This window comes from Protopterus annectens, chromosome 10.part0 (genome assembly GCF_019279795.1).
Source record: "Protopterus annectens isolate FY-2018-M chromosome 10.part0, PAN1.0, whole genome shotgun sequence".
Lineage (NCBI taxonomy): Eukaryota > Metazoa > Chordata > Ceratodontiformes > Protopteridae > Protopterus > Protopterus annectens.
This window is the reverse complement of record NC_056744.1, coordinates 427,134,244-427,149,589: the sequence shown is the minus strand read 5'-3', so window position 1 is coordinate 427,149,589 and position 15,346 is coordinate 427,134,244.

The window sequence follows — 15,346 nt, the reverse complement described above, 5'->3', positions numbered from 1 at the left end:
ATACATAAGGAAAGACAGCATGCATGCAAAGCACACCTTTAAAGATGTATTGAAAGCTCAGTTGATATGAGTTAGTAGGTTAAATACAGAAGATGAAAACTTTATACTACAGGCGGAAGAAATGATACAAGACTTTTTAAAGCTTGGTTACTCTTTCCAAGATGTAAATGCAGTATACGAAGATGTGAAAATGAAAAGAAGTTATAAATATAAATCTTTTTTTTAGTGATATGAGACAGCCAACATGGATATTAGATGAAAAAAAAATGTACTTAGGTATGTTACAACCTATAATGCTTTTACAAGGGATGTGTGCAATATAATAGAGAAAAATTGGTTGATAATGTTAGCTATGCCAGAGTTAAAAGTCACAATAGGAATAAAACTTAAGTTTTCTTTTAGGAATTTAGATAATTTGAAACAAAAGCTGTGTTTTAAAGATTTTAAAGAGAAAAAGACAGAATTTTCGAATAAGAGCCTAACACAGAAGTGTTATAATTGTACCTGTTGTACAGACATTTATGATACATCAAATATCTTTGAACATCCTTTAACTAAGCAAAGATTTGAGTTTAAATGTTTGGCCAACTGTAGCACTTCTCAAATAGTGTATTTAGCAACCTGTGTAAACTGCCCAGCATATTATGTAGGAAAGACGACAAGAAAACTAAAAGAACGCATAATAGAGCATAAATCGGAAATTAGAAGGGGAATATTAACAAATGCACTCAGCAAACATATTGTTGAAAATGAGAGACATATATTTAAATTTAGAGTAATTTGTAAAGTAGACCTTGGTATGAGGGGAGGGGATATTAATAATATGTTAGAGCTGAGAGAGTTAGAATGGATTATTAGGTTAGATGCTGAGGCAGAACCAGGTTTAAATGTAATGGTTAGTTTGAAACCAATATTAGTTAAAAAGCAAAGAGAAAATATCTAGTCTTTTATATGTTTTGTATTTTATAGTTTATAGATTGGGTATTTTAAATATATTTTTATACATATGTATATATATATATATATATATATATATATATATATATATATATATATATATATATATATATATATATAATTCTTTTCTTCTTCCTATATATATAAAATATATTAGTGTCTTAATTGTCATGTGAATAATTAGTATTTTAGTATATAATTGGAAGGTGTTTTTGTTTGGCTGGCTGAATCATGTGTTTTAATAGTGTTCCATATTTAAATGATTTTAGAATGATTTCAATGTTATGTACTGATGAAGGGTGGTTAACCCAAAAGCTTTGCTTAATAAATCTTTCTCTTTGGCGCAAAGAAGTGTTTTGTCAGATTACAATACACATTTAGTGACGAAAGGCATACTGCACAGTTATTTGGAAGAGTCCTTATCATGCACATACCTGCTTTCAACTTTATTGATAATGCACCTTAAAATCTGGCATGTATACACAGGCTCATAGGTAGGTATTAGGCTATCAGCCCTGGGGCCTATATAAGCCTAGCCAAAAAGGTTCCCTGGCTTTCACCACCCAAGAAAAATAGACATGCATATCTTTCTAGAAGTTCAGCTACCTTGTTCTTCGAGTGGGTGGAATACATATACATAGCATTATTTGTCACAAAATGGCCAGAACACAGGCTTGAATTTTACTGTGGATATTGAACTACATTCATCAGATACATTTTTCTGCATTCTTTATTCAAGTCCCTTCTACAATTAACTGGAGTCAGGTTAGAACACACATGCAATGAATAACAGAGTAGTGCACACCTATTTGTTTGAAAACAATACATTTCACAATACCATCACCCTTTAAAACTTATTGATTGCTGTTGCTCCAGGTCTGGCATGTATGGCATGGATATCTATGTCAAACCTCTAAGAAATAGCCCGTATACCCTCATCAATACTTGAGTGCAACCTACAGCATATATCACACAATGAGCAGAGCTGAATAGTGACTCACTGTTAATCTGTGTAGACCCCATCATCAACTGATCTTTGAATGCTATACTACACAGTACTACATGTTTTGTTGATTTAACTTGCTTTACCATTTCATGTAGGCAGTGACTCAATCCCACACATATTACATTTCCAAGTATGTTTTACCGGACTGTTACGACTGCAATCTCTGTAAGTAATTTATTTTGACAATATGTTATGCCTTAGGTTATTACATTGAAATTTCATTACTTACCACACTCATGCCTCATCCTGGCCAGCCGCCCTGCATGGGACTGGACATTGCGATTTAATTTATCTGCAACTATTGTAAGAGAAGTAAACCATTATGCATACCAGTTTTGCACAGATTCAGCTTGAACTTTTCCAGAGTAATGCCAAATTCACTTACATATCTGTGGGGTCTGCCCAGCCTGAGTTTCTTGGACACAGATGTCTAAGGTTCCCCTCTTTCTCCACTTCAGGTCATCATAGTTGTGATGACACTGCTCACCAGTGCAGGGGATACTTGTAGCACTGGTAAGTTCCCTGACCAGGAGTCCAACAAATACTCTGGACTCCTGCACATGCCATCGCTCTGCCCAAAAACATACTCCCTCACCAACACCACCAGGCATATCAGCAGCTGAGTGAAAACTCCAATGAATGGTGTGAAATTCCTGCCTATTGACCTTAATACAGGCTGCATTCCCATCCTTACATGTCATACTGTAACTTTCAAAAAAGCACCATGTTTCTTTGCATCACTCAAACTCACATAAACTTGTACAACCATGTTTAAGCAGAGCTTAGCAATGAGCAAACAGGAAAACCGTTGACCATGTTTAAGCAGTGATTAGTATCAAGCAGCTTTACTAAATGCAACATTTTTTTTAATTTTGAATTAGACTGACATTTCAGTTACCTGCCACATTTTCACAGCAGTAAATGTAAAAGGTATGATTACTCAGGACTTGAACCCAGAATTTACTGCACTCTAAGTCATGACTCAACCTATATAGTCACTTGGATAGTACAGACAACCATGCTATCTTAACATATACTACTAATGTGCCTGTTGGCATTGCTAAGCACCACTACATGCTGCGCAAACAAGCAGAAATAAAAAATACAAAAAAAGCACACACACACAAACACAAACACACACACACCCACAACACAACGGATTGCATCCTGTTTCTATTTTTAGATGTATGGCAGGTGTCTGCTGTGTATATATAATCACAGCTCCACATCCCTAAGCACCATGCTGTGCTGCACAAACAAGCAGATATAAATAAATAAAATAAAAAAAATAAATTGATTACATTCATTTTCTATTTTTAGATATATGGTAGGTGACTGATGTGTATGTTTACGCACAGCTTGGCATCTCTAAGCACTGCACAGCACTGGGCAAACAGACACAGTAAAACAAAAAAAGGCAAAGAAACAAAAATAAATATTGCAACCATAACAGAGTACTTTAGACAGATTATTGTCCTGTTCTTACCATCTGTCCAGGGCAGACTACAAGTACAAGACAGCCTGTACACTGCTGCTTGCATGGATTCAATATCCATGTTACTGTGATCTTCCTCGGCATTGCACAATAATTACTATGTATGGCATGCTGCTGAGGAGGAACCATGTCCATGTACATGGATACATTATGTGTAGGCTGTACAGAGCCTATACAGCTTTTATTGAATCCTGGGGCATGTCTTTGGGCAAAGAAAGAAAGAAAGAAGAAGCATGACAGACCCTTGATTATTTAGCACCTTTGCTGAATGATGGAACTGCCAGGGAGTCTGGGCATACCCATCCTGGGCAGGGTGCACTCAGGTGAGGACAGATTATTCAGTGAGGCAATGAAGAAGATCAAGACACAGAATGATCACTGAATCTGGGTGAGAGCGATGGCTAAGAAGGCATGGCTGTTGTAGAACCCAGGTAAGGCAAATACACATGAGATGAGTCTCACTGCCCAACTGTCTATGTAAATAATGTCATGGGGGCTTAAGAAAAGACTGGTGTTTACAGCATATATGAAAATACACACAAGCTACACTGATCCATGTTGAAGCTGGCAGTCTCCACCACTTCTGCTCACCCTGTTGCATGATCCACTGATCCCATCCAGTCAATAATACAGGGACCAGTTTCACTTTTCACCTCCCCTTCCATTTTCCAAACTTAACAAGACTATTTTAATTAAATTACTGCAAAGAGTTTTTAATTTAACTCAGTAACTGTAGTGTTATTAGGCTGTTTTACCTATTTCCTTCCACTCCTTTCTTATATTGCACCAATTATAAATACAGTCCTACCTCTTCTAGCACTCCCCTTATCAGCTTTTCCTAATCTTCTTTTTTTATTTCCATTTACAGTTGTCAGCTAATACAAACACTGTGGGGCATCCCTATAGCAGTTCTCTACCATCCCTATGCAGTTCTCTACCAGCAAGCTGCATCTGCAAAAGTCTGTGGCTGGTTTACTTAAAGCACAGGAACATTATAGTGTATGTTAATGATTTAACCCGTCTATGAGTGTAAATTTCATTAGAATGCATTCAGGGAGTGCACACTACTGGTAACCCCCACCAGAGATCTCTTTAAACCCAACACTTTCTAGTTTGGAATCATTGTTTTACACAGTCTTCTCCTTCTCAATACACTTGTCCATATTTCTCCCACTCCATACTCACTCCTGGCATAAGGTTTCTATTTCTCTAAGAATTTCTAGTCTACACAATTGTCAGCTGCATAGATACTTTTCACAGTACCTGGTCATCTAAGTGACTGTTCCTTGCTGTGCAGTTATTTAACTTGGCTCTTTCTGCTCCATTCTGCCCTCGTTACGCTCGTGCTTCACTCCGCTCGCCTACCCTGCCCCATCCCCTCCCGCCCCTAAATCACTCAAATTTATCTAAACCTAACCACTCCCACTCACATGTGTCTACCAATCACCACCTGTACAATTTTGAATGATAATGTAGCCCACATTTCCACACTAACTCTAATCAATACCCATCCATTAGCACACATATATTAACCTTTTACCAATTCCTACCTTTTTACCATTGCAAAATGCTATCAGTATATTGATACTATCAATACAAACACCCTCGTTTCATACACATCTAACAGTTGTCACTCTCTATAATCAAAATAGGCCAATCTCCACGATACCCCCCTCCCCCACCATTACAATACAACACATATCCACCTACACATTCAGCTGTTCTAACCTCCCACATAGTCACCCTCCTATCTGATTTAATCCCTGCTCTACCACATACCCACAAACTCACAACTATCACCTCCCCCTCCAACATCTCACAACACACACTAACCACACGCTGTTAGTCCCAATCTAACAACCTCAACAATAATAAAGCATGCAATGTTACATTCACTAAAGCACACATCATTACATCCACTAAAACAAACACTATTTACCACCTTATCTCTCCACATAGCCAAACTAGTCACACTAGCCCTTCTTTATTATTTATCTAACTTCTACACCCCCATCTACTATGACCACCCCACCAACTCCATCACCAAATCTCCACTGCCCATAACCCACCACTACAACTCCCAAATTTCACCCAACCTCTACAGCAATACAGAAATAGACTACTTCTCACTTAAATACCATCAATCCAGACACAAAAATGAACCACTATTTAGAAATCACAAACAACCAGGAGTGGCCTTAGGTCAACTGGTGCCGTAGGCAAAAGGGCTCCACGGTGCCCCCCACCACACCATCTGGTGCCCCCATCCTAGTCTACCTACACCAAATAAATACTGGAAAAGTGCCCCTACTAGAGCGGCACCCTAGGCGGACACCTAGTTGGCCTATGCCTAAGGCCGGCCATGCAAACAACTAAGCAAACTTATAACAACTTTATTTCATATATTATCAAAACTAAAACTCAGTGGTGACATCTACCCCAACCCTGGCCCCAAGACTACCAATAATCAAACTACCACTTACACCTCAATCAACTCCACCATACCCCTACACCCCAAAGACACTCCCTGCTGTTCCTTAATATAAAGTTAAGAAGTATACTAAACAAAATCCATGACCTCCATGCACTAACTGACTTACATTCCCCTGGCATAACCATTTTGACTGAAACTTGGCTTAAGCCACATGTCAAAAACAATGAAATACTTCCTCCCAGGGTTCAACATATATAGACACGATTATCAAAATAAATGTGGAGGAGGTGCAGCAATAATGTTTAAACAAAATCTAGCCCTAGAAGTTATCAACACCACACTTCCTACATCTAACAATGCAGGATTACTCCTCACCAAACTGAATATCAACAAGAACAAAACACTTATCATAGTGGCTATCTATGTCCCTCCAGGAGGGAACACTAGCACAGTTGAAGACATATTTCACTGGCTATCCACAAAATTCCACCAAGAAACCATAATTATGGGTGACCTCAACACTGACTGGTCCACCTATAATTCAAATAACCATCCAGTTTCATAAACCTATATGGTTTCTCCCAGCTCATACAAAACCCCACAAGAATAGACAAAACCTCCAACAGACAATCCATCCTGGATTGGAGTCTCACAAACAAAAATAACACATCCCTTCTAGCAGGATGCCTCCCCAGTGCCATAAGTGACCACCTACCCACATACCTAATCAGAAACAATCTTAGTCCACCTAGACAAGTAGTGTATAGGCTAATCTGTAACAAGAAAAAATTGAATACCCACATTTTCAACTCCTTCTTCCAACAAATTAACTGGTCCCCCCTCAAAATACTACCCCTAGATGACGTTGTTCAACATTTTAACACCACCTTCCTCAACATCCTAAACAACCTGGCCCCCTGCAGAATAGCTGGAATAAAACATCACCACACACCCTGGCTTAGAAACAACACCAAAGACCTATTAAAAGAAAGGGACAAGGCATGGGAACACTGGCTAACTAACAAAAGCAACGACAACCTTCTACTTTTCAAACAACTTAGGAATAAATCCAAATCCCAGATAAAAGCTGACAAAAAGCCTACTACATCACTGCACAGCAAAGTAACAAAAGCAACCCCAAAAAATTCTGGGCCACTATAAACAAACTCCCGCAACCTGGTAGTACCTCCACCCCCAATCCTACCACACCCCCATCAAATTATAACATTGTAACACAATTCAATTCCTTTTTCATAAACACAATTCACTCACTTATTGACTATGACCAAAACATCACTACTACAATCCCCGTAGCCAACAATGAGGGTGTAAACTCTTTCTCCTTTAACCCCATCCCAACCCATACCATAAAAAAACTACTCAGTAAGCTCAAGACCACCAGCCTAGCTGCTGACATCCTCCCATCGGAATTCCTCAAAGCTGCCTCCGAAGTCATAGCCTACCCCATTTCTATCCTCATCAACCCCCCTATCTCTGAGAACTATGTCCCACTAATCTGCAAAGTCTCCTATATCACCCCCACTGCATAAAGGTGGCAACTCTACCGAGCTTACTAATTACAGGCCCATTGCCATTCTTTCACCCTCTCTCCAAAATACTAGAAAAATGTATTCACTCCCAGCTTCTACACTACCTTCTCTCCAATAACTTCCTATCAAACACACAACATGGTTTTTGCCCCCACCACAGCACCACAACTGCCCTCCTCAGTTTTACTAACACAATAAATGAACACAGAAATCAGAATAAATATGTCTCATCCATCTTTCTAGATCTCTCAAAGGCATTCGACACAGTTTCACACCAAAAACTGCTGTCAGAACTGGCCACATTACATCTCAGTCATTTTTCCCTAGCTTGGTTCCACAGCTATCTAACCAAATGCCAGCAGGCTGTTAGATGGCAACAGGAGTTATCATCTTTGTTCCCTGTTAACATTGGAGTTCCACAAGGCTCCATATTAGGCCCCCCACTTTTTACCATCTTCACAAATCAACTCCATAAATCCACATCTCTCGCCTCTGCCATCCAATATGCAGATGACTCTACCCTGATATGCTCCGCCCCCTATCTGACACAACTACAGGCTATAACACGACAATCCTTCCTAGAAGTAGAATCCTGGCTAACTAACACTAACCTCATACTGAACCCAAACAAGATCAAACTCATGCTCTTTCTTCCCACTTTTCAAATCCACTCCTCCAACAACACAATTATAAACACCAGCTCACATACCAAATTACTAGGTGTCACAACTGATAGCAAATTAAAATTCGACCTAAACCTCTCTCAAACCATTAAAAAAATACACATCAAACTAGGCTCTCTTTACCAAATTAATCCTTTTCTAATTAGCCATTCTAGACTAAGCAACGCCAGGACTCATCTCTTATCTACTGTTCTCTATGCTTCTCCCATCTTTACAAACCTTAACAAAACTGACCTTACCAAACTTGAATCATCCTACAATAAAATAGCCAAGTTCGCCACTATCTCCCCATATAGGTCCCATCACTGCTCTGCCCTACAACAAATAAATTGGCTAGAATTCCCACAACAACTAACCTATACCCAACTTGTCTTTACTTACCCACTAATATAGCAGCCAAACAGAACCCCAGCCCTTCAACAATTACTCCAACCATATACCAACACTCGGCAACTCCAATCCTTGCACAAAACACTCCTCCATGTATCCAAAAGAAACAACAAAGCCAGGGATGCCCTCTACTCCCACCACATTTCTAAACTTTGGAACTCAATCCCTCAACACATCCTAAATGCTACCAACCTACACCAATTCAAAATTCTGCTCAAAGACTACCTCACTAACAACTGGCTCTGCTCCTGCACCAAGCCAGGCTAATACCACATAAACCCACATCAAATTTCATCTCCTAAATTTTATAGTCTCCATGTATACCCCACTCCCACTTGTTAACACTACATATCAGCTACCTACAATAAGAGTATAATTTGATAATTTCTTTTTTTTTTTTTTTGTAAGGGTATACATATGTATATGTATTAAGGTATACTCAAATGATCAACTAAAGATGGACCCTGCACTCAAAAAAAAAAAAAAATATATATATATATATATATATATATATATATATATATATATATATATGTATATGAGTTTACTATATTTTAATAACTTTCTCCTTTGTATATTGTACTTTCTTTATTCTCTCTAGATATTTCTGTTAAATTCTATGTAAAACCGACACTGTACCTGTCAATGTTGTTTTTGTTTTATTGGAACTTTTCTGCCCGGGCTTCTGCTGAAAATGGGCTCACACCCAGACAGACTATCCCAGTCAACAAATGTAAAATAAATAAATAAATAAATAAAATAGGCTTCCCTCTCTACAAAGAGCTACCACAGTGTGCTTTAGGCAGTGAGGTTTGGAGTGCCTTATGCCAATATGTCAGTCCTTGGAAGGCTTCTGTGTAAATGACCATCCTGGCATGCTGCAGAGTTAATGGATTGCACAACATAGGATTCAGGGATTACCGAGTTAAGCAAGTGCTGGGCAGGGCAGGGATCCAAAGATATAAGCGTACCTTGCATTCTTAAGGCACATACCTATGTCTTTCAATGATGGGAATCAGGTTGCTTCATTATGAACAGGTAGTCAATGTAAGTAGGTTATGCCATATGTGAATAGAAATATGTGAGTATATGCATAGGTGCATCACTGTGGTTGAGGGAACACTGTATGAGAATAGGCTCATGAGTGTCTGAAAAGGAATAGCTTTTATGAGCAGTGTGTGTCTGTGTGCGTGTGTGTGTGTGTGTGTGTGTGTGTGTGTGTGTGTGTGTGTGTGTGTGTGTGTGTGTGTGTGTGTGTGTGTGTGTGTGAGATTGTCTATGTGTCTATATGTGTGCCAGTGTGTGTTTGTGCATGACTGGCTATTGTGTCAATAAGTGTGCGTGTACACGCGTGTGTGTGTGTGTGTGTGTGTGTGTGTGTGTGTGTGTGTGTGTGTGTGTATGATTGGCTATGTGTCTATGTGTGTGCCAGTGTGTGTTTGTGCATGACTGGCTATTGTGTCCATAAGTGTGTGTGTGTGTGGTTGTGTGTGTGTGTGTGTGTGTGTGTGTGTGTGTGTGTGTGTGTGTGTGTGTGTGTATGTGTGGTGTGTGTTTGTGTGCTCACGTGCATGTGTGTGATCATGCATTCTAGGAATGGGGTCAGTGCCTCTGTATGGTTCTCTTAGTGTTTGCATTAAAAAAGAAACATAAGTGGTAGGTACTGTTTGGTATAATTGTTCCATCTGCACAGTCCAATGATTTGTAGTCATGCAGATTCCTGGATAATACCTAGTAAAATGGATGACTATGAACTGGTAGATCACACTGCAGCACAACGCCGCTTATAGGTGCAGGTTAAGTTGCACTGTGATGCGAGGTACAATGAATACTGGTTACATTGTTGAAGGATATATTCTATTATTAGATAAATAATACAGAGATGTGATTTACAGGATACCGGCATACTAAGCTCTAAATGGGAAAGAAGAAAAAATTTAAGTATTTAATAAAGTATATCCATAACTGTATATGAAAACATAAACAGCAGCATTAAAAGACCTTAATGTTTGTAAGAGTGACAGAGCAAATAAAAGCAATGTCACAGTGTTAATGTCATAAATACATTGCTAAATTGAGCAAAATCTGAAGGTCCGGGTTAAACGTATGAATGGACAAAAACACAGATTTTAATACATACAAAAAAAAAAGAGATCAATCTACATTTTTTTGCAAGAATATAACAATTTGCAAGAGACATGTGACTAATATGCAGTTGCCTGATATACAGTTAAGCTGCATGCAGTTATACCAGCTGCTTGTTTCTTGTGCATTAATGATGTTTTTTTTTTAATTAAGTTTTTGGCAGTATTTTACACAATCCCAAATGATTTAACTTATTTTCATCTAATGAAATCCAAAGTTGGTCAGTAGGCCCAACATTTTTTCTAGGCCTAAAGACAATCTATTAGTCAATAAAAATGTATGAGAATGTATTTTTTCAATGATCTGGTGAGGAACATGCTCATAGCCAAATGCTCTACAGTCATGATGTGACTGCTGTAATGTCCTACAATGAAAGTAGTGTCAGCTCTGTTGATCCATCATTTTTTACGGGTCTATATAAGAACACCGAACATTTGAAATGTCGAGTGTTCTAATATTGACCCGTTTTCAGCAAATGCTAAAATATCGAAGAAACAGAAAACCGAATTCTTTCCTAGGGAAAGAATTTGGTTGTCCGTTTCTGTTGTTTCAGTATTTTCAGCACTCTGGTGGAAAGTTATGGGTCAGGTTCAGGTAAGTGTGCGATTGTGTGGATGTGTCGGTTAGGGTGGGTTAGGTGAGTTAGAGTTAGGGCACGGGTGAGGTGACTGTGCAATAGTGATGGACCTTAGGGTTAGGGTTTGAGTTAAGGTAAGTGGATAGTTAGTGGTGTATGTATAGTTTACTGTAGATATGTACTAGAAACCAGTTCAGTATTTATAAATGGTAATAATATCAGAGTATGGAGGAAAGTGAATTGTAACACTGAAAGAATAGTTTACTGTGCCATATGTTCATCTTGGTCTAGTTTTCATGTCGGGAAAACAGAGCGTAAACTAAAAGAATGGATGGGAGAACATATTAGAGCTATTCGTGATAGAACTGAAACCAATGCTTTGACAAAACATGTGAATACACATTCTTCACATTCATTTAAATTTGTAATTCTGGATACTATACAATTAAATAAGAGGAGGAGGGACATGGCAAGCTTTATTAGAAAAAATGAAATTAAAATGCCAAATTAAATTGAACGCACATTGTTGGCCAGGACTAAATGGTGTACTTTCTGTTGGAAGTATCTTAAGGTTAAAGTCCTTAGACAGATAACATCATCAGGTATGTTTAACTGTTTTTATTGGTGTGGATCATGTCTATCATTGATAGAATTTATTATAAGGTTAATTTATATTTATATATACCTATATTCATATATAATTCCATTTTGGACATGTAGTAGTTTATATAAATACTTTTTCATCTAGGTCACACACACACATATATATATATATATATATATATATATATATATATATATATATATTTTTTTTTTAAGAAATTGTATTTTAAACTGTGTATGTTTGTTTAGTTAATTCATCAGAACATAAAAAATTAAATTACTGTTTGAAACAGGAAGGATTATTTATTTAAAATGTCTTTGAGGGGTTTATTTATTTAAGAGGGAAACTGTTTAAGAGGGAAATTGACTAGTGCAATTATGTAGCAAGCCACTTGTTATTTAAAGAACAGGAAATGATGGCTCCTTTGTCAGAGGAAGTTTGGCATAGCCAAACGAAAGCGCTTACTGCATTTGTTTCTTTGTTGTTTTAAATGTTTTAAGTCATTGGTGTGATTCGGAATATAATTAAATCTTTTTACTTCAGCCTGTTCAGTTTCGTTTGGATTATTGGTTTACAGTGCTCTTATTGCCTTGGTATGTATAGTTTAGTGTAGGGTTAGGTGTATGAGTTTAGGTGCATATGTGTGGATTGCTGTTTGTTTGGTGTGCTTGTGTTGTGTGTATGTGCTTTGGAATAGCTAATTTTTTCCCAAGGAAAGAATTTGCTGTTCCGAATGTTCGATGTTTTGTATTTTTGATTGCTAGGGTTTGATATTAGAACACTCGACATTTCAAATGTTCAGTGTTCTAATATAGGCCGATTTTTTACAAATAAATAAAACTAAAGTGTACCAAATACTGAATACATGGATAAAGGTTAACACATACTCATATTAATGAATCAGTTAAAGATACCAGAATTACATTATAGAGCCCCTGCTCCTTATTGTCCCATTCTTTGCTTCTTTCTTATATAAAGAAACACTCCTAATGACCTGTTGGATTGTCTTTCCTTTCCATACAGTAACAGCCTTTCATCAACCAGTATTCCTGCCAGAAAAGGAGGTCAGAGATGAGTATTGAGTAACCATCTTCTGTTTCTAGGGAAAATTTTGTTTTCATTTTTGCCCATTAATCTCAAGCTGTGACTGCATATTCAACATGTAATTCATGCAAGGAACAGCTTCCTCTCTTAGCGGTGTCTTAACGTGTACTATGAGCTTGTAAGTTCATTGAATATGCATTTTGCAGCTGGCGGTTACATTCTGATCTCCTCCAAGGGAGTATTCTGTAGTGGACAATCTAATTCTCTCACAACAAAATAGGTGGTCACAGGCTGCTCAATCCTTACAGCCAAACTAGCTCTGCAAGATCAGGCTTCATTGCTGATAACATGGAAACTTATTCAGTGACCAGGGCAGGAACATATATGCAAATGAAGCCAGCTGCATCAAAATGCTCGTTAATCATCTATATGCAACAAGCACAAAAGTCATTTTAAAACTAGAAAGTGTATCATTTTTTCCTAAAACTCACTGAATAATTAGTAGTTTTGAGTAAATTACTATAATACTGTAGTTTTTATAGGTTTAATGGTTTTTTTATAGGTTTATACTGGGCTAACTGCCCTTTTGGGGCCATTTTAAGCCTAGCCAATTATCCTATGTGAGAATCAAACCCTGCACTTGGGGCCTGTAAGGTAAACACCTTAACCACTATGCCAACCTCCCACCTTACATAGGTTATATATTGTGCAGAGTACCTTGAAATGTAACACAGCACTGTAAAAATAATTGTAACTAGCTAGTGGTCTCCAAGGCCATGTTATTTTTCAAAAAGTTTCTCACAAACCTAGTAATGTAATGTCATGTCAGCAGAAAATCATGAACAAATATCTACTGTGAAAAACAATATTGTAGGCTTGTATTTGATTACATCAGCTTTAGAAGGCAATGTCTTGTAAAACAGTATAAGAATGGCTTCACTTCATGTTACTAATTGTATCTTTGCATGTTTTTGTCTCCTTGCTGCAAGAATTAAAAGTGCCTTAACCTGAACCTTACGTGTATTGGTCTTTGAAGGTTTTTCCTTTGACAGATTGGTCCTTCGGACTGGAAACCTTCACTTCGCCTCGGATTAATCAGGCCAGGTGGCTTGAAACCGTACGGGGAAGAAACCACATTGGTTCTTCTTATCTGAAAAGACCTCCGACTGAATTGTCGTACAAAAGAGGCCAGCCACTTTCTGATCTGTGACTAAAGGACGGGTTTACCTCGAACCAGGTGATCAATCACGAAGGCTCAGGTAAGGTGAATTTACCTTCTCTTTTTTCTGTTTTAGATCAGGGACTTGATTAGCGTTGTTTTGTCAGGAGATTTGTTTTGTACAGATCAGGGACAAAAAGATTGCTGTCATGTCATAGATCAGGGAAACAGAATAGGTAGGCAGTCATTCTGGAGATACTATAAAATATCCCGAGGTGCCACGTAAAAGATAAGCAGGGTTACGTAACATTCTAAAGGTTAGAACAAAATGGGAAATAAGTGCACAAAAAGATCCCAAACTCCGCCGTTAACCGAAAATGCAAAATATATGCAATCACAACATGCCGATAATGTTAAATACTACTCAAAATGGGTTAATAAGTATGAATTTGATGGTAAATTAGAAAAATCGTCACTTGTTAAACTTGCCAAACAGCTTAAAACTGATTCCAGAGGTCGGGTAAAAAAGCAACGTAAATTAGGAATTCCTCAGGCACACAGGTGGATTGAGGAAGCAAACCGTAGGGAACAAAAGAGTAATAATTCGAAAGCAATGTTTTTAGATAAAGAGGACAATAACTTAGAAATAGCATCAGCCCCTCCACCTCCCTTAACAGAATATGAGACAAGTGAACAAGTTAGTCCACCCCTGCAATATCCTGCTATCACTGTAAGTAGAGACACTACAAAAGCATCACCGTTTGTTAGAGATCCCGTCAAGACCAGGTCTCGAACACGGGCAGGAAACTCAAAAGGGGACATTGAGTTATATCAAATGGGTAGAAATTCACGATATGTGAGTGAAGAAGAGATATGCCCACTCATAGAAGTACCTAATCCTCAGGCAGGACAAGAAGGACAGGACCCAACTCTCCTAGTGAATAGACCGTGCACACCGGAAGATATCCGGAAAGCCACAGAGGGAATTCCCCATCCAAAAGTTAATTTTAGAAAATTCCTAGAAGACTTACAAGGCATGAGGTTAAGTTATAACCTAAATGGAGAAGAAGTAGAAAAAGTAGTCAGACAAATGGTGGGACCAGATTGGCACATGATCAGTGGCAACTGGAATCCCCTTGACACAGAACACAAACCCCTCCCACATAGCAGCGCAGAGCTAGACAACAGAGTGAAAGGTCTTACAGACCAAATCTCTGAGAAATGGAAGCCTAGGGCAGACTGGACTTGCATTAATCAATGCATCCAACAAGAAGGTGAAACTGTTGACAGATATTATGCTAG